Source organism: Rhinoderma darwinii, chromosome 8, assembly GCF_050947455.1.
Source record: "Rhinoderma darwinii isolate aRhiDar2 chromosome 8, aRhiDar2.hap1, whole genome shotgun sequence".
Classification (NCBI taxonomy): domain Eukaryota; kingdom Metazoa; phylum Chordata; class Amphibia; order Anura; family Rhinodermatidae; genus Rhinoderma; species Rhinoderma darwinii.
The window spans coordinates 39389974-39416723 of record NC_134694.1 but is presented as its reverse complement, the minus strand read 5'-3'; the positions used below and the strand labels follow the sequence as shown (position 1 = coordinate 39416723).

At 46.8% G+C, this 26750-nt stretch overlaps 1 protein-coding gene and 1 long non-coding RNA gene across 2 annotated transcripts in view; one reads left to right on the top strand and one right to left on the bottom strand.

Annotated features, from left to right (window-relative positions):
- LOC142659455 (uncharacterized) overlaps positions 1-26750 on the bottom strand; it is a 247664-nt gene that overhangs the window by 5773 nt on the left and 215141 nt on the right. The gene's annotated exons all lie outside the window — the stretch shown is intronic.
- The window catches only part of BTK (Bruton tyrosine kinase), a 477293-nt gene continuing 475712 nt past the window's right edge, over positions 25170-26750 (top strand). Inside the window, exon 1 of the mRNA XM_075835606.1 lies at positions 25170-25241. The gene's annotated coding sequence lies outside the window, so the exon portion shown is untranslated. The remainder of the gene's footprint in view (positions 25242-26750) is intronic.

Genomic DNA, 26750 nt, shown 5'->3' with positions numbered 1-26750 from the left:
AACATTAACAACATTCTCAAAAAATTGACAAACATACCAGACGCATTCTTCGCCGTCGCATTACATTAACCACTATTTGCATTAATGCCGCCATATGGCGGCGCCAAACTTTAATCCGTCTTTCGGGCGCATGTTCTCCTTGTTGTTGCTGCTCCTGCTGGGATGCCCCAGGTAAGGTTGGGGAACTAATTTTTTCTCAACAACAAACAAGTGAACTATGTGGTCTGCTCCTCAGTACCCACTGCTAAGCCAAAAACGGGAAGTGGATGATTTTGGGAGGAGTTTTTGTAGGCCTGGGACAGAAGTACAGTAGGGGCTAGATTTTCAAACGCCTCAAAAGACATCTGAAAAAACTGCGACTTTACACGTCAAAAATCAGAGACTGATTTTCACAAAACCGCACTGTAATTTACGGATATTTTTTAGTAAGCTTGTGCACATCCCCTCATACTAACCCCCATTATTACCCCATTACCCACCCCCACTAGTGGTATCGGGAAGAGCCGGGTACGATCCAGTACACGACCATCTGTTTTGAAGGTTGAGCACTGTGGGCGTCCACAGGCTGGTATTATGAGGCTGGAAAGAGCCAAAAACCGTGACTTTTTCCACCCTCGTAATGCTGGACTGCTGCTGCCATGCTATATCTGGCTGGTTATATAAAATGGGAGGGGGGGGACCCCATGTCATTTTTTAATAAAACATTTTTAAAAAAATGATGCGGGGTCCCCCCCATTTTCATAACCAGCCAGATACAACATAGGAGCAGCAGCCCAGCATAACCAGTGTGGGAAAAGTCACGGTTCCTGGCCCTTTCTCAGCCTAATAATACCAGCCTGCTGCGACCCCAGTGCCTGGCCATCACAACAGATGGTCGGGTACTGGATCGTACCCGGCTCGTCCCGATAACCCTGGTGGCGGTGGGTACCGGGGTAATAATGGGGGGTTAGTGCTAGCTTTTTACTGGCTAACATTAAGCCCCGCCTTAGTAATGGACGTCGTCAAACAGACAACTGCCATTACTAAGGCGCTAATAAAGTATTTTAAAAAAACACACAGACATAAGAAAATATTTTTATTGAAATAAAAACTCCCCCACACAATCCTCGCTAAACATCCTCCTACAGACATGCTCTGTATACCCACAACCCTTCTCTGGTTTATTGTTAGTACGCAGTTACAATTGTATCCCACAAATAGGGAGTTGGCTTAAGCTGAGGGAGTTGGCCTGAGCTGAGCCAATCACCAGTTAAGACAGGTTTCTCACGAGGAATCATGAGTTCCCATAAGAATCTTACAGCTGCATGTCACCAGGTCTACATTCTCATAAATGACTTAGATAAGGAAAAGTAAACACATTAGTTCCCAGACAGTAACTAGTAAACACATAAGTTCCCAGGAAGCCTCAGCAGGAGATCCATTTTACAGAGAACAGACATTTCAAACTGGAAAAATTGATTCTTCATACAAGATGGAATCATACATATCATACATCATACAAAATGGAGTCACATAAACACACTTTAGGATCTTATTTTTAATACACAAATATATAATTGCACAGTACAGAAATCATACTAATGATTTTGACATACTTTAACCCCTTCCCCCTGCTGGCATTCTGGGCCCTAATGTCCAAGCCATTTTTTAGATTTTTCCATTGTCACATTCGAAGAGCTGTAACTTTTTTATTTTTGCGTCGGCATAGCTGTATAAGGTCTTGTTTTTTGCGGGACGACTTGCAGTTTTTATTGGTACCATTTTGGAGTAGATGCGACTTTTTGATCACTTTCTATCACATTTTTTTTAAGTCAGGATTAACAGAAAACAGCAATTTTTCCATTGTTTTTTATTTTATTTTTTACGGCGTTCACAGTGCGGGTTAAATGTAACAGCTTTATAGTCGGGGTCGTTACGGACGTGGCAATACCAAATATGTGTAACTTTTTTGCTTTATTGTAGTTTTTTTTAATAGTAAAGCATTTTGTAAGGGGAAAAGCTGGGTTTTTCATTTTTTTTTTTCACTTTTTTTTTAAATTAACTTTATTAAACTTTTTTACTAGTCCCACTAGGGGACTTCCCTATCCTCCGATCGCTATTATAATACACTGCAATACTTTGTTTAAAACGGACAGGCATCTGCTAGGTCATGCCTGCGGCATGATCTAGCAGGCATTCGCTGCAGGCAGACCTGGGGGTCTTTATTAGACCCCCGGCTGCCATAGAAGACACAGACACTCGGCGATTTTATCGCCGGGTGTCAGTGAGATGAGAGGGAGCTCCCTCCCTCTCTCCAAAACCATTCAGATGCGGTGCTCGCTATTGTGCACTGCATCTGAAGGGTTAAACAGGTGAGATCGATACTAATATCGATCTCACCCGGCAGAGCAGGGACGCCCCCAGCCCTCAGCTGCTTCTGGCAGCTGACAGCAGGGAGATTTCACGGCTCCCTGCTCTGTTTACTTTATTCTAATGCAGCGACGTAGTTTGGCGGCGCTCTAGAATAAAGCCCACTAATGACCGCCGTAAAAAGACGTATCGGCGGTCATTAAGGGGTTAATAGTTTTTACACTAGGCCTGTAACAAGGACAAGGGGGCATCCCCTACGTCTAGGGGAGTAAAGGTTTTACCATTGTCACAGATAGGGATTCTTTACTGTGAGAGCAGCGAGACTATGGAACTCTGTTGTGGTGGTTGATTTTTTGAACAAGTTCAAGAAGGGCCTTGATGTAATATTACAGGTTATAGGTACTAGATTCTGGAGATGGGATGTTGATCAGGGATTTATTCTGATTTCCTTATTTGGAGACAGGGAGGAATTTTTACCCTAATGAGACAATAGGCATCAACCTCATGGGGGCTTTGCCTTCCTCTGGATCAACATGGTAGGATTATGTATTGGACTTGATGGACCTGTGTCTTTTTTTCAACCTTATCAACTATGTAAATATGTAAATACAGTATATGTGTGAATATACTAGGGTGTGAATGTATAGTAAAAAAGAAATGTGTATGTATGGAAGTGTCAGAACTGTGTGATAATGTAATAAAAATAAATAATAAATAAATGTGATGAATAGGGGTCAGTGCTGTGAATAGTACATGGGGTGTCAGTACTATGTGTAATACGTGGAGGGATAATGTGCTGGTCGTCAGGCATAGCATATCTTGCCGAATCACAGCCTATTTGTAACGCCGCTGCTGTTAGCTAAAGCGGGCTGCTCTGCATGCCAAACCAAACGCCAGCACATCATGCCCTCCCAGCATATAAGACCTGGCTGCGTCATGAAAAAAAGTATACATAGTAAAAAATATCCATGAAACATGAGGTATTAGTTGTTATTTTGACCAAAATATGCAAAGCTCGCAACCCAACGTCACATTTATTTATTTTTATTACATTATCACACAGTTCTGACACTTCCATACATACACATTTCTTTTTCACTATACATTCACTCCCTAGCACTACACTAACACTGACACTCATTTATCGCACACCTTTGAGCACTTAGTTTGCCACTCCCCTCAAGACTAGTGGGAGTGGCTATCACTATTTAATGCACACTCCTTCTGCAGCATTTTTTGACCTGTCTGCGTCCTGCTGGGAACGGGTTTTCACCCACCCACCTACCTAGTAAGTATGGCCTTTTTTGTGGTTTTGATGTTATCTATGTCCCATTTTTTCTGCTTGTGTTTTTCAATTAGGAACGAAAAGTTCTAGTTAGGGACTCGCAAGGCACTGGGGACTCTTGACGTTGGGTTGCGAGCTTTGCATATTTTGGCCAAAATAACAACTAATACCCCATGTTTCATGGATATTTTTTACTACGTATACTTTTTTTCAGGACGCAGCCAGGTCTTATATGCTGGGAGGGCATGATGTGCTGGCGTTTGGTTTGGCATGCAGAGCAGCCCGCTTTAGCTAACAGTAGCGGCGTTACAAATAGGCTGTGATTCGGCAAGATATGCTATGCCTGACGACCTGCACATTATCCCTCCACGTATTACACATAGTACTGACACCCCATGTACTATTCACAGCACTGACCCCTATTCATCACATTATCACACAGTTCTGACACTTCCATACATACACATTTCTTTTTTACTATACAGTGAAGGAAATAAGTATTTGATCCCTTGCTGATTTTGTAAGTTTGCCCACTGTCAAAGACATGAACAGTCTAGAATTTTTAGGCTAGTTTAATTTTACCAGTGAGAGATAGATTATATATAAAAAAAAAAGAAGAAAATCACATTGTCAAAATTATATATATTTATTTGCATTGTGCACAGAGAAATAAATATTTGATCCCTTTGGCAAACAAGACTTAATACTTGGTGGCAAAACCCTTGTTGGCAAGCACAGCAGTCAGACTTTTTTGTAGTTCATGATGAGGTTTGCACACATGTTAGATGGAATTTTGGCCCACTCCTCTTTGCAGATCATCTGTAAATCATTAAGATTTCGAGGCTGTCGCTTGGCAACTCGAATCTTCAGCTCCCTCCATAAGTTTTCGATGGGATTAAGGTCTGGAGACTGGCTAGGCCACTCCATGACCTTAATGTGCTTCTTTTTGAGCCACTCCTTTGTTGCCTTGGCTGTATGTTTCGGGTCATTGTCTTGCTGGAAGACCCAGCCTCGAGCCATTTTTAATGTCCTGGTGGAGGGAAGGAGGTTGTCACTCAGGATTTGACGGTACATGGCTCCATCCATTCTCCCATTGATGCGGTGAAGTAGTCCTGTGCCCTTAGCAGAGAAACACCCCCAAAACATAATGTTTCCACCTCCATGCTTGACAGTGGGGACGGTGTTCTTTGGGTCATAGGCAGCATTTCTCTTCCTCCAAACACGGCAAGTTGAGTTAATGCCAAAGAGCTCAATTTTAGTCTCATCTGACCACAGCACCTTCTCCCAATCACTCTCAGAATCATCCAGATGTTCATTTGCAAACTTCAGACGGGCCTGTACATGTGCCTTCTTGAGCAGGGGGACCTTGTGGGCACTGCAGGATTTTAATCCATTACGGCGTAATGTGTTACCAATGGTTTTCTTGGTGACTGTGGTCCCAGCTGCCTTGAGATCATTAACAAGTTCCCCCCGTGTAGTTTTCGGCTGAGCTCTCACCTTCCTCAGGATCAAGGATAACCCACGAGGTGAGATTTTGCATGGAGCCCCAGATCGATGTCGATTGACAGTCATTTTGTATGTCTTCCATTTTCTTACTATTGCACCAACAGTTGTCTCCTTCTCACCCAGCGTCTTACTTATGGTTTTGTAGCCCATTCCAGCCTTGTGCAGGTCTATGATCTTGTCCCTGACATCCTTAGAAAGCTCTTTGGTCTTGCCCATGTTGTAGAGGTTAGAGTCAGACTGATTAATTGAGTCTGTGGACAGGAGTCTTTTATACAGGTGACCATGTAAGACAGCTGTCTTTAATGCAGGCACCAAGTTGATTTGGAGCATGTAACTGGTCTGGAGGAGGCTGAACTCTTAATGGTTGGTAGGGGGTCAAATACTTATTTCTCTGTGCACAATGCAAATAAATATATATAATTTTCACAATGTGATTTTCTTTATTTTTTTTTATATAATCTATCTCTCACTGGTAAAATTAACCTAGCCTAAAAATTCTAGACTGTTCATGACTTTGACAGTGGGCAAACTTACAAAATCAGCAAGGGATCAAATACTTATTTCCTCCACTGTACATTCACACCCTAGCACTACACTAACACTGACACTCATTTATCGCACACCGCACACCTTTGAGCACTTAGTTCGCCACTCCCCTCAAGACTATTGGGAGTGGCTATCACTATTTAATGCACACTCCTTCTGCAGCATTTTTTGACCTGTCTGCGTGCTGCTGGGAATGAGTTTTCACCCACCCACCCACCTAGTAAGTATGGCCTTTTTTGTGGTTTTGATGTTATCTATGTCCCATTTTTTCTGCTTGTGTTTTCAAATGTAATATAAACCCTCGATAAATCTCTTGTAAAACCATATCTTGGCCAGGGACGTAGCTGGGGGGGGGGGGGCAGGCGGGGCAATGTGGCGCTATTTACAAGGGGGAGCTGTGTGCCGCTATTTACAAGGGAGGCTGTGTGTGGTGCTATCTACAACGGGGGGCTGTGTGTGGCGCTATCTACAACGTGGGCTGTGTATGGCACTTTCTACAAGAGAGGGGGCTGTGTGTGGCACTATCTACAAGAGAGGGGCTGTGTGTGGCACTATCTATAAGAGGGCTGTGTGTGGCACTATCTACAAGAGAGGGTCTGTGTGTTTCACTATCTACAAGGAGGTGTGTGCGTCACTATCTACGAGGGGGGCTGTGTGTGGCACTATCTACAAGGGGGCTTTGTGTGGCGCTATTTACAAGGTGGGATGTGTGTGGCGCTATCTACAAGGGCGGGGGGGGGGTGGCTGTGTGGCTCTATCTACAAGGGGGGGGCTGTGTGGTGCTATCTACAACAGGGGGGCTGTGTGGCATTAACTACAAGGGGGCTGTGTGTGTGGCGCTATCTACTATGTTAACACCTTATATAACTATATTACTTGTAAAATGTAGAAATGCTTTTATGCTAGAATTACATTAACAAAAATTGTGAAAAAAAACTACACCTCATTGATTGGTAGAGAAAGCAAACATGGTGAGGGGGAAGGAGATGACGGGAAATAAGTTGGGTGGGCCCCAATCTGAATCTTTGCCCCAGGTTCAGGAGAACCTAGCTACGCCTCTGTCTTGGCTTTTTTTTGGGGGGGTTCTATATTGTAAAAAGGATATTGGAGAGATGGAGAGGGTTCATAGGTGGGAAACTAGATTATTAAACAGGAAAAATGGTGCTTGTTCAGCTAGGAAGAAAGTCGCCTTAGAGGTGATCTCATTTACATGTATAAATATATGTGTTGTCAATACAAAGTACTGGCACATGATTTATTCATTCAAGGGGCTTTACTAGCACCGGGCCTTCGGGGCCCAAGCCCCAGGTCTTTGGCCCTCTGCCTGGATCCCTCACTGCCACATTTGGGTTGCAATTGCGACCGGATCGCAGCGGTCGCAACTGTGACTGGGCCGCGGCCGCCCGCACCGCATCTATAGAGTTAGTATAGCAACTGGGGCCTATGTAAATACACGGGCCCCTGTTACTATAGCAACGACACATAATTATCCATCTTCCTTCCCCAGCGCAGCGGAAGTCCTGACGTCTTCTCGCGTCATGATGCCACGACGCTGTGCGCCGCAGATTATGTCACGATACTAGATGGTGCTGGGACATCTGCTGCACTCGGAGCTGAAGAGCAGGGTAAGTGTATCATATGGTGGACATATAGGGGTGGACATATGTTAGTACAAGGATACTTGCTAAGTTTTTTATGTGTGATACTGACTTCTGGGGCACTGTATCTAAGTCTATCATGTGTGATACTGCCTGCTGGGCCATGTATCTAAGCCTATCATGTGTGATACTGTTTGCTGGGGTCATGTATCTAAGCCTATCACATGTGATACTGTCTGCTGAGACAAGGAGGGTATGTGAGACTGCCTATAGGGGACTGCATGGCACTATCTACAAGGGGAATGTATGGCAGGGGGACTGTGTGTGGAACCATACACGGGGTTTGTGACACTATATACAGGGGGCAGGGGCGTAACTAGGAAAGAATGGGCCCCATAGCAAACTCTTGACTGGGGCAGCCCCCCTTATAAATAGTGCCCCCTGTATAATGTGCCATACAGCCACCCTGTACACAGTGCTATATAGCCCCGCCTACAGTGTCACACCCCACTTCAAGATAGAGCCCCCACCTCACCCTTGTACATAGTGCCATACAGCCCCCCTGTAGTTATCGCCATAAAGCCCCCCTGTATATAGCGCTCTACAGCCACCACTGTATATAGTGCCACACAGCCTCCCTCCCTTGTATATAGTGTCACACAGCCCCCCTTAGTAGATAGTGCAGCACAGCCCCCTTAGTAGATAGAGCCACAGCCCTCCCCCTGTAAATAGTGCCATACAGTTCCCCCATGTGCATAGTGCCAGACAGCTCTCCCATGTGTATAGTGCCACACAGCTTCCCCTTGTATATAGTGCTACACAGCAACCCCTTGTGTATAGTGCCACAAGGCAATGGCGCATCCGAGAAAGTTGTATCAGCCAGGGAGATCTCACTCAAACAGGGAAAGGTGGGTTTGGAGGTAGGACTATGTGACTCTTCAGGATAGCGGCACCGCCCCATGACCCTTTAATGAGTAATTAGCATATAGCGTGCGCCGTTTTAAAAGTGGATTTTAAAGATTTTGCTGCATCTGAAAAAAACATACAAGGGAATGTTTGGAATATTGTCAGGTCATGTATTACCGCATGGTGGCGGTTCAAGGGGTTAAAACTACCAGACAGGTTCCCATGAAATATACAATGAATTACGAACAATTCCATCTGCTCTGCAATTTTGTTATTATAAATATATCCTATATAATTACAGATCCAGAACCAAGCTCTGACATATATACAGTACCACAACCAAGCTCAGTACATAAATACAGCACTAGAACCAAGCTCAGTACATATATACAGCACCAGAACAAAGCTCAGTAAATATATACAACACTAGAACCAAGCTCAGTACATAAATACAGCACTAGAACCAAGCCAATACATATATACAGCCCCAGAACCAACCTCAGTACATAAATACAGCACCAGAACCAACCTCAGTACATAAATACAGCACTAGAACCAAGCTCAGTACATATATACAGCACCAGAACAAAGCTCAGTAAATATATACAGCACTAGAATTAAGCTCAGTACGTAAATACAGCACTAGAACCAAGCCCATACATATATACAGCACCAGAACCAACCTCAGTACTTAAATACAGCACCAGAACCAACCTCAGTACATAAATACAGCACTAGAACCAAGCTCAGTACATATATACAATACCAGAACCAAGCTCAGTACATAAATACATCCCCAGAACCAAGTTCAGTACACATATACAATCCCAGAACAAAGCTCATTACATATATAAACCAATCTCACATATATACAGCACCAGAACAAAGCTCAGTACTTACATACAGCATCAGAATCAAGATCAGTACATATATACAACACCAGAACCAAGCTCAGTACTTACATACAGCATTAGAACCAAGATAAGTACATATATACAGCACCAGAACAAATACAGCTCAATTAAGTGCAACCCATGCCGTATAGGTTTGTACGGCGTAAAACTACAGCTCCCAGCATGGCCCGAACAATGGTGAGGATATGCTGGGAGATGCTCTTTCACAAAAAAATCATACCACCCACCATCTCGCTGCAGATCATATAGTGACTACATTACTGATTAAAGGCAGAATAAACATTTATATTAAGTAACTCACCGGTGACGTCTCAGATTCTAGTTCTTTTCTTCTCCCTCTGGTCCAGACATCTATGATGGATTTCTCCCGGCCAAGACCCATTTCTGCAGTTTTCCGCTCAGATGTCTTCTCACTTTTCAAACATTTCTGCACTTATAAACGAAGTTAAAATTCTCAACACATCTAAATATAATAAAGCGCCATACACTGCTTCTCTAACTATAATAGCGCCATACACTGTGTCCCTGTGTCCCGAAGGGTCTGTGGACCCACTGGGCCATACCGCCTTGGCGGTAAGGCAGCTGGCCAACAGTGAGCAGGTGATTGTCTATAGTTCTATAGGTACCTGTGGCAGCTCAGACAGCAGCAGGGCAGGCTCGGCTGGGACTTAGGTAGCAGGCGGACGTCAGGCGAGGTGAAGTAGGTCAGACGTGGATGTAGCGCAGAACGAGTTTGGCACAGCTCCATGCTAGACCAGGAAGGTATGAATTGCTAGGAACAGGAACTGGAAACAAGTATAGGTACAGGGACAGGGACTGGAACAGGAAACACACTAGGAGGCCATCACATAGACAAACTAAAGGGAACACAACATAGAACTAGGGGGCTGGACCCCTCAAATAGTCCAGGGTACTCATGGGTCAAAGTTCGTCCATGAGGTCCGATGCGCGCGCTGCCCCCCTACAAGATCCGGCAGAGGTGAGTGGACGTGAGCGCGGGCGTCTCCTGAGGAGGAGGCTGGGGCCAGCGCTTGCCGACTCGTAGCTGCGGCTGTCAGGGGGTGGTTGGAGCTGACAGCCCACAGGCACGGATATTACAGTATCCCCCCTCTTACGCCCCCTCTTCTTGGGACCAGAGCGAGAGAGATACTTCTTCAGAAGAGTAGGGGTATTGAGGTTCTCCTCTGGTTCTCAGGATCTCTCTTCAGGACCAAACCCCCTCCAATCCACCAAATAAAAAGTCTTTCCTCTCACTCTCTTGGTGTCCAAGATCTCCTTGACCTCAAAGATGTCCGAGGGGCCGCTGGAGGCAACCGCAGGGCTGGGAGTCTTGGAAAAGCGGTTCAGGATCACAGGTTTCAGGAGGGAGATATGGAAGGAGTTGGGAATCCTGAGGGTAGGAGGCAGCCGAAGCTTGTAGGGGATAGGATTCATCTGCTGTAGAATCTCGAATGGTCCAAGGACCCTGGGGGCAAATTTACATGCCGGCACCCTCAGTCGGATATTCCTGGTTGACAGCCAGACCTTAGTGCCAGGAAGAAACCGAGGAGGCTCTCTTCTCCTTGTGTCAGCCTTCCGTTTCATGTGGTCCACTGCCATTAGGATGGAGGATTGAGTCTGCTTACAGATCTTCAAAAAGTCTCTAAACGTGGAGTCAGCTGCAGGTACCTCGGAAGTATCAGGCACCGGGAGAGGAATTCGTGGGTGCTGGCCATGGACAAGAACAGAACAGTGTATTCCTAGTAGTCTCGCAGGTGTTATTATTGTAGGAGAACTCCGCCCACGGGAGCAGCTGCACCCAGTCATCATGCTGCTTGGAGATGAAGTGGCGTAGGTAGTTCTCCAAAATCTTGTTGATCCGCTCGACCTGACCATTAGACTGAGGATGGTAGGCAGAAGAAAAGTCCAACTTCACGCGAAGAAGTCGACAGAGGGCTCTCCAAAACCTCGAGGTGAACTGAACCCCCTGATCAGACACAATATGCTGCGGCAAGCCGTGCAGGCGGAAGATGTGTTGGATAAATAACTTGACCAACAGAGGAGCAGGAGGTAGACCGGTCAGAGAAACGAAGTGGGCCATCTTCGAAAATCGGTCCACCACCACCCAGACAGCACTGCATCCAGCACAGAGAGGCAGGTCCGTGATAAAGTCCATCGCTATATGCTGCCAGGGAGCATTGGGCACAGGAACTGGCTGGAGTAGACCAGCAGGTCTGGAGTGGGTGGCCTTGTTGGCTGCACATACAGCACACGAAGAAACAAAGTCCACAATATCCTTTGGCAGAGTGGGCCACCAGAAATGATGAGCAATCAAATCCTGAGTCTTACGTAACCCCGCGTGACCTGCCAGTCTAGAGGAGTGACCCCAGTGGAGGATTCTTCCACGATCAGCCAGGCGCACAAAAGTCCTCCCTGGGGAGGTCCCCAATTTGCAGGGGATTGACCGAGACAATGCAAGATGGGTCAATAATGTTCTGAGGACTATCAATGGTGTCTTCTGTCTCGAAAGACCTGGACAAGGCATCGGCCCTCACATTCTTGTCGGCCGGGCGATAATGAATCTCAAACTGGAACTTTGCAAAGAACAGTGACCACCTGGCCTGATGAGGGTTCAGCCGTTGTGCCGTCTGGAGGTAGGTCAGATTCTTGTGGTCTGTAAAAATCAAGATCGGATGAGCTGCGCCCTCTAGTAGACGTCTCTACTCCTCGAGAGCCAATTTGATGGCCAGTAACTCCCGATCCCCAATCGAGTAGTTGCGTTCTGTGGAAGAGAAGAGCTTGGAAAAGTATCCACATACCCTTGACTTGCCCTTGGGACCTCTCTTAAACAGGAGTGCACCAGCACCGACAGAGGATGCGTCCACCTCTAACGAGAACTGCAGAGAGACATCCGGATGATGGAGGATAGAGGCTGACATGAAGGCACTCTTCAGGCTATTGAATGCGGACTCTGCGTCGGGAGTCCACACCTTGGTGTTCATACCCTTCTTAGTAAGGTTAGAGATGGGAGAAGTCAGTGAGGAGAAGTTCGTAATAAACTGCCTGTAAAAATGAGCAAATCCCAAAAAGCGCTGTATGGCCCTCAAGCCTTGAGGGCGTGACCACTCCAGGACAGACTTTACCTTTTCAGGGTCCATCTCGAGACCACGATTCGAGACGATGTAGCCCAGGAAGGGTAGAGCATCCTTGTCAAATACGCATTTCTCCAACTTGGCGTACAGACGATTCTTCCTTAACTGTAGCAGAACCTGACGGACATGTCTCTGGTGCGTCATAGGATCTGGGGAGAAAATCAAGGTGTCATCAAGGTAGACTACAACACAAACATAGGGGAGGTCACAGAAAATGTTCTTCACAAACTCCTGGAAGACCGCGGGGGCATTACACAGGCCAAAGGGCATTACTATATACTCATAGTGTCCATAACGGGTGTTAAATGAAGTCTTCCATTCATCACCCTAGCGAATCTGGACTAGGTTGTAAGCCCCACGCAGGTATAGTTTAGAAAAATAAATTGCACCACGTATATGATCAAACAGCTCGGAGATCAGTGGCAACGGATATTTATTCTTCACCGTGATCTGGTTGAGAACACGGTAGTCGATGCAAGGATGAAGAGAGCCATCTTTCTTTTTGACAAAGAAGAACCCGGCTCCTGCCGGGGAGGAAGACTTTCGTATGAAGCCCCTTTTTAAGTTCTTTTTCACATAGGAGGAGATGAGTCTCTGGCAAGGAGAGAGGATACACCCTACCACAGGGAAGGGATGCACCAGGGATCAGTTCAATAGGGCAGTCATACGCCCGATTTGAGGGCAATGTCTCCGCCTCCCTCTTGCTGAAGATGTCCGAAAAGGCATCATAATGACCCGGCAATCCTGCCAATGTCCGAGGCAGAGAAGGCTGAGCCAAATGAATCCACACCAGGCATCGACCTTGACATTCAGGGCCCCACTGGAGAATCTTTCCAGAATTCCAGTCCAGAACTGGGGCATGCAGTCGGAGCCAAGGTAGGCCCAGCAACACAGGGTTAACAGCTTTGGGCAGGACATAGAACATAGAAGTTCGGAGTAAAGGTCTCCCACTTGGAGCCTCAGCGGCTTGGCAATGGCTATAACTGGGTCTGGCAGAGGTAGTCCATTTACTGAAGCAACTGTCAACGGGCTCTCCAGAGGGGTGGTGGGCAATTGCAGAAGGTCCACCAGATCTCTCGCCGGACACTATGGTCACAGGTATGGACAATTTAGACGGAAGTCCATCTTTACTCAAGGTCGTCAGTCCAAGCAGCCCTAGGTTTTTGGATTTTTGGGGGCACAGGCGCACAAGATGACCATCGAGACCGCAATAAAGACAGAGTCCAGATGTGCGTCTGCGTTGTCTCTCTTGAGTAGATAACTCACACTGGTCCGTTATTACCGACTTCTTATGAGGATCGACATTGGGGGACAGCAGGGGTTGCTGCAAAGTAGGACCAGACTTGGAAGGGCTCTCTCCCGTTCAACCTCTTGAAGGCGTTCACGGATCCGTATATCAATCCGGGCAGACAGAAGGATGAGGTTATCCAGGGTAGACGGCAGATCCTGGGCGGCAAGTTCGTCTTTAATTCTAGAAGATAGTCCATGCCAGAATGCAGCCACCAGAGCCTCATTGTTCCATAAGAGCTCTCCTGCCAGGGTGCGGAAGTGGATGGCGTACTCACTCACGGAGGTGTCTCCTTCGCGTAGGTTAATCAAAGAGGCCGCTGCGGATGAGACCCGTCCAGGCTCCTCAAACACCATGCCCCCCTGTAGATAGTGCCCCCATAGCCCCCTGTACCCCATAGAGCCTCTGTAGATAGAGCCCTCATAGCCCCCTGTAGATAGTGACCCCCATAGAGTCTCTGTAGATAGTGCCTTACATAGAAGCCCCTATAGATAGTGTCCCACATACAACCCTCTGTAGATAGTGCCCACATATGGACTCCAGAGCTGCAAGGCAATAGTGCTAACCACTGAGCCACCGTGCTGCCCTACACAGGAGCGTAACTAGGAAAGACTGGGCCCCATAGCAAACTTTTGACTGGAGCCCCCCCTCCCCTGGGTGTCACACAACCCCCCCTTGTAGATAGTGCCATTTTTACAGCCCCCTGTAGATAACGCCATAAAGCCCCCCTGTATATAACGTCATACAGCCCCCTCTGTAGATAGCGCCATACAGCCCCCTCTGTAGATAACGCCATACAGCCCCCACTGTAGAGAATGCCATACAGCCCCCCCTGTAGAGAACACCATACAGACCCCCTGTAGATAACGCCATACAGCCCCCTTTGTAGATATCTACAGAGGGGGCTGTATGGCGTTATATACAAAGGGGGCTGTATGGCGTTATCTACAGGGGGACTCTGTATGGCGTTCTCTACAGTGGGGGCTGTATGGCGTTCTCTACAGTGGGGGCTGTATGGCGTTCTCTACAGTGGGGGCTGTATGGCGTTATCTACAGGGGGGCTGTATGGCGCTATCTACAGAGGGGGCTGTATTGCATTATCTTCAGTGGGGGCTGTATGGTGTTCTCTACAGGGGGGACTCTGTATGGCGTTCTCTACAGTGGGGACTGTATGGCGTTCTCTACAGTGGGGACTGTATGGCGTTCTCTAGAGTGGGGACTGTATGGCGTTCTCTACAGTGGGGTCTGTATGGCGTTATCTACAGGGGGGCTGTATGGCGCTATCTACAGGGGGGCTGTATGGCGCTATCTACAGGGGGGCTGTATGGCGTTATCTACAGGGGGCTGTATGGCGTTACCTACAGGGTGGGCTGTATGGCGTTACCTACAGGGGGCTGTATGGCGTTACCTACAGGGGGCTGTATGGCGTTACCTACAGCGGGCTGTATGGCGTTTCCTACAGGGGGGGCTGTATGGCGTTACCTACAGGGTGGGCTGTATGGCGTTCTCTACAGAGGGGACTGTATGAAGTTATCTACAGTGGGGGCTGTATGGCGTTATCTACAGAGGGGGCTGAATGGAGTTATCTACAGAGGGGGCTGTATGACATTCTCTACAGTGGGGGCTGTATGCCGTTATCTACAGAGGGGGCTGTATGGCGCTAACGCCATACAGCCCCCACTATAGAGAACGCCATACAGCACCCACTGTAGGTAAAGCTATACAGCCCCCCCTGTAGGTAACGCTATACAGCCCCCCTGTAGGTAACGCTATACAGCCCCCCCTGTAGGTAATGCTATACAGTCCCCCCTGTAGGCAGTGGCGGATTATCATATGGGCGATTCGGGCGGCCGCCCGGGGCCCGAGGCTCCCAGGGGGCCCATGGCAGCCCGAACCGCACATCATCTTGCAAAGGTACCTATTCAGCGCGCTAGCGCTGCTAACTAACGAAGATGAGGAGGGGAGGAGCAGGGAATTGGCCGGGAAAGGGGTAGGACACGCCTCCCTGACAAGTGCGGGCCGCCGCCATTGAGTAACAGAACAGCGACAGACGGCTGTTCTGTTACTCCGAATCTGCAAGACAAGAGCCGGGCGGTCGGTCACCGGCGCTGAGGTCAGTACAGCAGGCTTATCCTCCTGCCCAACTGGTTCCCGACCGCTGGCTGTATTTTTACGGCCAGCGGTCAGGGACGGGTCCTTAAAACCCGAGCCATAGACTTTCTACGGCTCGGGTTTTAACCTGCTGCCCGCGCGATCGGGCAGCTGAATGTCGGGTCTCCGGCTGTCAGTGACTGCCGGGGACCCTGAGGAGAAGACAGAAGCAGCTTTCGCTGCTTCTGTCATCTCCGATGTCTTCTTACACAGCGTTCAATGAACGCTGTGTATAGGAATAGAGACAGCAGCAGCGGCGCTGTCTCTATTCCTCCCGGTGATCATGTGACTGGTCACATGATCGCCGGGTGCCGTTACTGACAGGCTGCTGCTGGGTCTAACTAGACCCAGCACAGCCCTATTAGTGACAATCGTCACTATGAGAGGGCTGATTTCCCCTGTAACTGGGGCTGCTGTGCAGCTCCAGTTACAGTGGAAAAACATGGTGTAAAAGAAAGAAAAAATATATATAAAGTTCCCCAAAGGTCTTTTTTGACCTTTGAGGGACAGACCATAGTAATACAAAAATAGGAAAGTAAAGTGCAAAAAAAAATGAAATAATAAATACACATAAAATACCCACCCCAATAAAAACCGTCGTCCCCCCCACCAATCATTGTTGTAACGCTAGCGCTGACCCAATTACCCTAATATAGACATGTAATATATTAAAATTTACGGTAAACAATGACGATTACAAATAAAAGGTCTATTTTAGGGTAAAACTATATTACCAAAAAAAATAGCTGAAACGTAAAAAAGCTTCTTTTTTTACTATTATTTTCAAACTTTATGAATAAAAATTCTAAAATAGCAAAAAAGGTGTGTATAAAAACGATAAAAAAAAAGAAACCTGCATTGTCTACGGAAAAAACGTCGCAAAAATCACGTCGTTTTTATTTATTTTTTATAAAAATGTGTGTTTGGTACAACTTTGTAATTAAGTTTTATTAAAAAATATTTTCACTTTTTGAGATACAGCTGCTTTGTATCCTGTATCCGTCAGGTCAGCAGGACTGACGGGATCAGTCAAACGGGCCCTGCGCTAAATTATAATCTTAGATGTGATAGATTTGAGGTGGATCCTGCGTGTCACTGATCCTGTCAGTCCTGCTGACCTGACGGATACAGGATACAAAGCAGCTGTATCTCAAAAAGTAAAAATATTTTTTAATAAAACGTAATTACAAAGTTGCACCAAACACACATTTTTATAAAAAATAAATAAAAACGACGTGATTTTTGCGACGTTTTTTCCGTAGACAATGCAGGTTTCGTTTTTTATCGTTTTTATACACACCTTTTTTGCTATTTTACAATTTTTATTCATAAAGTTTGAAAATAATAGTAAACAAATAAGCTTTTTTACGTTTCAGCTATTTTTTGGGGTAATAACATAGTTTTACCCTAAAATAGACCTTTTATTTGTAATCGTCATTGTTTACCGTAAATTGTAATATATTACATGTCTATATTAGGGTAATTGGGTAATATATATATATATATATATATATATATATATATATATATATAAAATGATGATATAAAGTTTTTAAATGTGTACATAACCTTGTGGCACTATATACAAGGGGGAGCGCTGTGTGCCACTATATACAAGGGGGAGCGCTGTGTGCCACTATATACAAGGGGGAGCGCTGTGTGGCACTATATACAAGGGGGAGCGCTGTGTGGCACTATATACAAGGGGGAGCGCTGTGTGGCACTATATACAAGGGGGAGCGCTGTGTGGCACTATATACAAGGGGGAGCGCTGTGTGCCACTATATACAAGGGGGAGCGCTGTGTGGCACTATATACAAGGGGAGCGCTGTGTGGCACTATATACAAGGGGGAGCGCTGTGTGGCACTATATACAAGGGGGGGCTGTGTAGTGCTATCCACAGTGATATGTGTGTGGCGCTCTTTATAGGGGGGGCTTTTTGGTGCTATTTACAAGAGGGGGAGGGCTGTGTGGCGCTCTCTACAGGGGGCTGTATGCACTATCTATATGGGGCTGTGTGTAACGCTCTCTACGGGGAGGATGTGTGATATATAGAGGGGGCTGTGTATGGCGATATCTATGGGGGTGTGTAATATCTACAGGGGCTGTGTGTATGTGGTGTTTTACAGTGTGTGGTATTATTATATTCAGGCACGCAGTGTTTGGTGCTATTATATTTAGGGGCACAGTATGTGGCACCATGATAACTTTATTTTCGTTTATAGGTGTGGAAATGTTGGAAAAGTGAGGAGACGTCTGAGTGGCAAATTCTGCAGAAATGAGTCATGGCCGGGAGAAGTCGTCATGAGCGCTGGACCGGATGGAGAAGAAAAGAGGAAAAAAACTACTAGAATCTGAGACGTCGTCACCTGTGAGTCACTAGATTTATAGAGAATCTGTCACCTCTCCTGACATGTTTATTATAGGAATCCTTGTATTTCACAAAAAGTCTTTCTGCAGTCCAGGACTGATAGACAATTCCCCTTGTCAGGAGGTTGTGTCCCTGCACAGTGTGATACTCTCAGTATGTAGGGACACAGCCCTGTGACAAGGGAAATCGTAACACTGTTAATGCTTGCCCAAAAAAGTAGTGTCAAAAATAGTTACGGCGCGGCAGGGCGGCGGTGAGGAAGGGGGGCCCAAGTTTGGGTAACAGCCCAGGGCCCATGGTCTACTTAATCCGCCACTGCCTGTAGGTAACGCTATACAGCCCCCCCTGTAGGTAAAGCCATGCAGCCCCAACCCCCCAAAAAAATCCGACCTACAGTGTGTCCTACAAAAGACATGTATCCCCTATCCACAGGATAGGGGGATACATGTGTGATCGCTGGCAGCGATAGGGAGAACGGGGGACCGAAAGTCCCCCGAAGTTCTACATGACTAACCTCTGACTTCCGGCGTCTGCGCAGCTCAATAAAATTGAAAGGAGCGCTGGTCACGCATGCGCACAAGCGCGACCGGTGCTCCATTCATTTCTACCGAGCTGCCGACACAGACCCCGGAAGTCCGAGGTTTGTGATGGAGAACTTTAGGGGACTTTCAGTCCCCCGTTCTCCCTATCAATGCCAGCAATCACACATGTATCCCCTATCCTGTGGATAGGGGATACATGTCTTTTGTTTAATGGCAGAGCAGGGAGATACCTCCCTGCTCTGCCGTAGTGTTCAGTGGTGTCGCGCTGTAGCAGCCATAGCGGCTGCTAGCAGAGCCTCTGGCCATGGTGGGGGCCCGTGCCGGCGGGCGACATGGGCCCCCTCATGCCGCGGGCCCCGTAGCAGCCGCTACGGCTGCTACGGCGGTTGTTACGCCACTGGCCCTACATATAGCTTCCCCTATAGATAGTGCTCCACGTATAGCCCACCTCTGTAGATAGTGTCTCACATATAGCTCCCCCTGTGTATAGTGTCCCACATATAGCCCACCCCTGTAGACAGTGCCCTACATATAGCCCCCCTGCAGCTAGTGCCCCACAGGTAACCCAACCCTGTATATAGTGTCCCACATATAGCCCACCCCTATAGAAAGTGCCCTAAATATAGCTCACCTATAGATAGTGCTCTACATATAGCCCCCCACTGTATAGTGTCTCACATATAGCTCCCCCTGTATATAGTGCCCCACATATAGACCCCCTGTAGATAGTGCCCACACCCCCACATATAGACACCCCTGTAGATAGTGGCCCACATCCCCACATATAGACCCCCTGTATATCATCCCGACATATAGACTCCCCCTGTAGATAGTGTCCCACATCTCCACATATAGACCACCCTGCATATAGTGGCCCGCATCCCCACATATAGACCCCCCTGTATATAGTGGCCCACATACCCGCATATAGACACCCCCTGTAGATAGTGCCCCACATACAGACCCCCCTATATAGTGGCCCACATATAGACGACCCCCCTTGTAGATAGAGCCCCCACCATTTTGCATCAGTGTGCTTTGCGTGTGGCATGTGTTTTTCACGCTCTCGCAAACAATTTTTTTTCAGTGTACTTGATGCTTGAAACATGCTGTCTGCGGTTGACTTCAATGGGCGACTAGGTGCGTGAAAACGCAATAATATAGGACATGCAGTGAGTTTCACGAAACAGACACTCGCTGTGTGAAAACTCATGCATGTGTAAATAGCCCCATTGAAATCAACAGGTCCGTGTGCTGTGCGTTATTTCAACGCACCGCACACGGACGAGAATCACGCTCGTCTGACTGAGCCCTGTCTATCATGTGTGATACTTCTGCTGGGGCCCTGTATCTAAGTCTATCATGCGTGATATAGTCTGCTGGGGCCCTGTATCTAAGCCTATCATGTATGATACTGTCTGCTGAGACAATGCATCCAACTCTATCCAGCGGTGTAGCTATAGGAGCCTTAGTCTTATAGACAGGGCCGACATCAGGGGGGTATTTGGGGTAGTAGTGTAGGGGGCCCGGCCAAACTTAATTGAAAGGGGGGCCCGGCAACTGCCGCGACTTGCCTTTGGTAGAAAAAAACAGGCCCCTGCAATGGGGCCTGTTTTTTTCACCAAAACAATGTCGTGAGCTGCGGGCCCCCCTCTCGTGAAACACCGCCGTGAGCTGCGGGCCCCCCTCTTATCACCGCCGCGAAACATCGCCCACTTGCAACCGCGCGCGAACGACCGCAAGCGCGCGCGCCCACGACCAGGCGCGCCGCCGAGAAGGAGGCGGTGCGCCCGCAACAAAAGATCTAGGGGGAAGGACAGCCACACTGGACAGCGGTGCAGTCTACTTACCTGCTGGCCTGCCTCCTACTCGTCCTCCTCGTCCTCCTCGTCCGCCTCTGACTCCGCCTCCTCGTCCGACTCCTCGTCCGACTCCTCCTCCTTCTCCAGAGCGTGACTGCGTAAGGAGAGGGGGAGGAGTCTAGTTGTTGCGCGGCGGCAGTTCTACGATCCCCGCCATTTTCTGGAGCCTGGAGGTGAAGGACGACATCTGGACCGAAGACATCGCCTGAAGAGGACTGGAGTGGGAGCAGCTCTTCTGACACGGTGAGTAAAGTGTCTCAAAGTGCTGTTTATGTATGGCCCTGTTCACACAGAGTATTTTGCAGGCCGAAAAAATCTGCCTCAAAATTCCTTAAAGAATTTTGAGGCAGATTTTGACCTGCCCACACTATCTTGCCGCGTTTTTTGCTGCGTTTTTTGCCCGCTGCGATTGAGGACAGCAGACAAAAAACGCAGCGAAAAATGCATTTTCTGCCTCCCATTGATTTCGATGGGAGGTCAGAGGCGGAACCGCGGCAAGAAAGGACGTGCTGCTTTTTCTTTTTTCCGCGCCTGGCTCCCATTGATTTCAGATTAAATCATTGGGATGCGGTTTTGGAAGTTTTTTGGTGCTGATTCTGACGCAGTGTCCGAGTCAATATCAAGGCCCGAAAACTCTGTGAACTGGGCCTTATTGTTAGGGCTTATTCAGACGAACGTGTAATACGTCCGTGCAACGCACGAACCTATGTTACTTTATGGGGCCGTTCAGACTGTCAGTGATTTTCACGCAGCGTGTGTCCGTGTGTCCACTGCGTAAAACTCACGACATGTCCGATATTTGTGCATTGTTCGCGCATCACGCACCCATTGAAGTCAATGGGTGCGTGAAAATCACGCCCAGCACTTCCGCAGCAGTATAAACTATGACTGAAAACAGAAAAGCACCACGTGCTACAAACATACAGTCATAATGATGGCGGCTGCGCGAAAATCACGCAGCCGCGCATCATACGCTGCTGACACACGGAGCGGTTATGACCTTTTGCATGCGCAAAATGCCACGTTTTTGCGCACACAAAAAGCACACGCTTGTGTGAATCCGGCCTTAGGGTAGGAACACACTAGGCATGAACACTGCGGATTTTATGCAACACATTTTATTGTGGAGAATCCGCAGCGTATTACAGTCGCAGCAGAGGGGATGAGATGTGAACAAATCTCATCCACACGCTGCAAAAAAAAATGGACCTGCAGTGTGGCTTTTTAAGCCGCAGCATGTCAATTTATTCTGTGGAATCGCTGCTCCTCTGTTGCGGAAATGCTGCGGTTTTGCCGCAAAAATCACACATGAGGAAAAAAAAAGGTACTTTTTTACATTTATAAAAAAGTTTAGACTTGCCCCGGCCGTAGTCCTGGTGACGCGATCCTCTATTCTTAGCGCAGCCCGGCCTCCTGTCATGTCGTTTCATCCCATGTGACTGCTGCAGCGGTCACATGGTCTACAGCGTCATCCCAGGAGGCGGGGCTACGTTCAGAAGAGAGAGATGCGTCATCTAAACTACGGCCGGGGCAAGTCTAAACTTTTTTTTCCCTGCAGGATTCCCGCAGCGGACATGCCTCACGAAACCTGCGCCACTATTTGGTGCGGTTTTGCTGGCGGAATTCCATGCGGCTACCGGGGCGGATAAGCTGTGTAGTTTTACTCAGCATATCCGCCTAGTGTGTCCCTTATGATGTCGCTCCTGGAGCTGCTGCCGGTCTCTAAATAGGCAATTGGTCCAGTAGAATTTGGAATTATTTTTTTGGGTGAACCAGCTTAAAAAAACACAAAACTTTAGTGTTAGGGCCTGTTCACATCACCGTTCGCTTCCGCTCCGGGGTTCCGTCTGAGGTTTCTGTCGGGTGAACCCCGCAACGGAAAGTGAAAGTGACAGCACAGCTTCCGTTTCAGTCACCATTGATCTCAATGGTGACGGAAACATCGCTAATGGTTTCCGTTCGTCACCATTCCGGCAGGTTTTCAGATGGAATCAATAGCGTAGTCGACTGCGCTAATGGTGACGGAAACGGAAGCTGTCACTTTCACTTTACGTTGTGGGGTTCACCCGACGGAAACCTCAGACGGAACGGAAGCGAACGGTGATGTGAACAGGCCCTAACACAAAAGTTTTGTATTTTTTTAAGCTGGTTCACAAAAAAAAATAATTCCAAATTCTACTGGACCAACTGCCTATTTAGAGACCGGCAGCAGCTCCAGGAGCGACATCATAAGGAACACACTAGGCGGATATGCTGAGTAAAACTACACAGCTTATCCGCCCCCGGTAGCCGCAGGGAATTCCGCCAGCAAAACCGCACCAAATAGTGGCGCAGGTTTCGTAAGGCATGCCCGCTGCGGGAATCCTGCAGGGAAAAAAAAATTTCGACTTGCCCCGGCCGTAGTTTAGGTGACGCATCTCTCTCTTCTGAACGTAGCCCCGCCTCCTGGGATGACGCTGTAGACCATGTGACCTCTGCAGCAGTCACATGGGATGAAACGTCATGACAGGAGGCCGGGCTGCGCTAAGAATAGAGGATCGCGTCACCAGGACTACGGCTGGGGCAAGTCTAAACTTTTTTATAAATTTAAAAAAGTGCCTTTTTTTTTTTTTCTCATGTGTGCTTTTTGCGGCAGAACCGCAGCATTTCCGCAACAGAGGAGCAGCGATTCCACAGAATACATTGACATGCTGCGGCTTAAAAAGCCACACTGCAGGTCCATTTTTTTTGCAGCGTGTGGATGAGATTTGTTCTAATCTCATCCACTCTGCTGCGACTGTAATAGGCTGCGGATTTTCCACAATAAAATGTGTTGCATAAAATCCGCAGTGTTCATGCCTAGTGTGTTCCTACCCTAAGGCTGGATTCACACAAGCGTGTGCTTTTTGTGTGCGCAAAAACTTGGCGTTTTGCGCATGCAAAAGGTCCATAACAGTTCCGTGTGTCAGCAGCGTATTATGCACGGCTGCGTGATTTTCGCGCAGCCGCCATCATTATGGCACTCTGTTTGTATGTTTGTAGCACGTGGTGCTTTTCTGTTTTCATTCATAGTTTATACGGCTGCGGAAGTGCTGGGCGTGATTTTAACCCACCCATTGACTTCAATGGGTGCGTGATGCGCGAACAATGCACAAATATCGGACATGTCGTGAGTTTTACGCAGCGGACACACGGACTCACGCTGCATGAAAATCACTGACAGTCTGAACGGCCCCATAGAGTAACATAGGTCCGTGCGAGGCGCGTGAAAATCACGCGCGTTGCACGGATGTATTACACGTTCGTCTGAATAAGCCCTAACAATAAGGCCCAGTTCACAGAGTTTTTGGCCCTTGATATTGACTCGAACACTGCGTCAGAATCAGCACCAAAAAACTTCCAAAACCGCCTCCCATTGATTTAATCTGAAATCAATGGGAGCCAGTAGTGGAAAAAAGAAAAAGCAGCACATCCTTTCTTGCCGCGGTTCTGCCTCTGACCTACAATCGAAATCAATGGGAGGCAGAAAATGCATTTTTCCGTGCGTTTTTTGACTGCTGTCCTCAATCGCCGCGGGCAAAAAACGCCTCAGGATAGTGTGGGCAGGTCAAAATCTGCCTCAAAATTCGGTGCGCGGTTCCATGCGGTCGCGGGTGCGCATGCGCGGGAGTTTGCGGGTGCGCGCGATCGGTCGCACGGGCGGCAGTGTTTGACGGCCCCCATGACGACCCCCATGCTACCCAGGGCCGCCATCAGGGGGGGTATTATGGGTACTGATGTGAGAGGCCCGGCCAAACCTAATTGAAAGGGGGGCCCGCAGCTCACGACTTTCTTTTGGTGAAAAAAACGGGCCCCATTGCAGGGGCCTGTTTTTTTTCTACCAAAGGCAAGTCGCGGCAGTTGCCGGGCCCCCCTTTGAATTAGGGCCTCTCACATCAGTACCCATAATACCCCCCCTGATGGCGGCCCTGGGTACCATGATATAGTGCTGGACGGAGTACCGTTAACAGGCGGTGCCACGGTAGGGGGGCCCAGAACATTTAGCTGTAGGGGGCCCTGAAATTCCTGATGGCGGCCCTGCTTATAGATATGCTATCTCCGATATATATGTAAATAAATATATATTTTTCGAGAGTGGGGATATATGTCTCAGGGCTTGTGCCCCTAATCTATTAGCAACGCCCCTTCATTCCAAGGACTTTAAAGAGGACCATGGGACATTGTGTGTGGAGGAAAGGTGTTTCAGACATCAGTCAAACGATGGAATTCTCTACCCCAAGACGTAGTGATGGCAGATACTATGTCAGCATTTAAAAAGGGCTAGATGATTATTTACTGACGAATGGTATTGAGGGTTATAATTTATCTGGCATTGAATGGTGTATAATTGATCAAGAAAGGTTTATCTTGATGGATATGTGTATTTTTTCAACCTATGTAACTGTAGATACAGAGTGAGAAATATTATTTTGCTGTTAATGCCGAATGACATTTAACCTCGGGGCATAATATTTTATTTACTTGATTTTAAAAGATAAATTATAAATAGATACAGTATATTAACAAAGGAGACTAAATATTATATAGTAATACACTGTAATAAAATTGTAATGCACTTCAGTCTTGTGTGCAGTAATCAAAACTGAGCCAGCTCCTGATACAGGAAACTGAAAAGAGGAACTGGGAGTATTGTGAAAGATAAAAAACCCAGAAGAATAAAAAGCCTCTCAATCTAGAGTATGTTTTCCTTTATCTACTTCATTAGAGCTGTCTGTTCTACCTTAACACAACAGTGCATCTCTAAAATCGCAGGTAAGGATCCCAAGCCACTCTGTGAGTATAAGTTTACAGTAAAGTATTTATTCGTTCATTATCATTTTATTTCAATCTATAAACAAGATATTTGAAAAACCAAGAGGTAGTCGTACAGATAAAATACCAGCTGTTTGTCAAGAGCAGTTGAAGATGAGTTATGCAGTTAGAATTTACATAGCTGCAAAAATGTAGACCTATTGTGTGCATGTTTATATCGGGCATTAGAAGTTTTCCTGTCCAGTTTCATCTGACTTGATAGAATTTTTTTATATAAATACTTTTGCCCAAATTTTGCAAAAAGCATCATATTGTATTGAAAATACTGTAGATTATGGAAAAATCTGCACAAAAGCAAACAAATGAAATTATTGTGTACATGTGAAGTGGCTTTGTGACTGCTCAATAAAGCGTATTTTCATAGCATCTGCCTTCATTCTAGATGACAACCCCTTCTAGAGATAGTAGGTAATGTCAGTACGATACAGTCCTCACTGACCTGTGTGCAGCTGCATGTAAACATTGCTGACATGGCTGCATATGTCTGCAGCAGGGGGAACACTCTCTGTGCAATGTATGGGTGCCACTTATATGGGTGCCACTGATAAAGCCCTCTTATTCTACATGAATAAGAGGACTAGATAAATAAAATCCCTAACAACTATGTTTAACATATACAAGTGTTTAGCGGCAGCTTATTCCCCTCTTCCCACTGAAATAAAAACGCAGCAAGGATTTGGCCAAAAGCTATCTAATGTGTTTGGTCTGCTTTAGATAGCATTCCTCATCTTCTTTAACCCCTTCCCACTGTGGCCACTTGCTTTTACCTATCCAAGCGATTCTAAGATTGTTTTCTCGTGATACATTGGAATTTATGTTACTGGCAAAATTGACTCTATACATTCAGTATTTAATTGTGGAAAAACACCAAAATTTTGCCAAAAATTTCAAAAATTAGCATTTTTCCAAATTTTAACGTATCTGCTTGTAAGACAGGCAGTTATACCACACAAAATAGTTACTAATTAACACCCCCCCATATGTCTACTTTAGGTTGGCATCAGTTTTTGAAAATCCTTTTATTTTTCTAGGACATTAGAAGGCTTAGAACTTTAACAGCAATTTCTCACATTTTCAAGAAAATTTCAAAAGGCTATTTTTTCCAGGACCAGTTCAGTTGTGAAGTGGCTTTGAGGGCCTTATATATTAGAATCCCCCAATAAGTCATTTTAAAAACTCCACCCATCAAAGTATTCAAAACAGCATTTAGAAAGTTTCTTAACCCTTTAGACGTTTCACCAGAATTAAAGCAAAATAGAGGTGAAATGTACAAATTCCATTTTTTTTGCAGAAATTCATATTTGACCAATTTTTTTTTGTAACACAGAAGGTTTTACCAGAAAAACACAATTTAATATTTATTGCCCAGATCCTGTAACTTTAGAAAATATCCAATATGTGGCCCTAGTGTGCTACTGGACTGAAACACAGGCCTCAGAATCAAAGGAG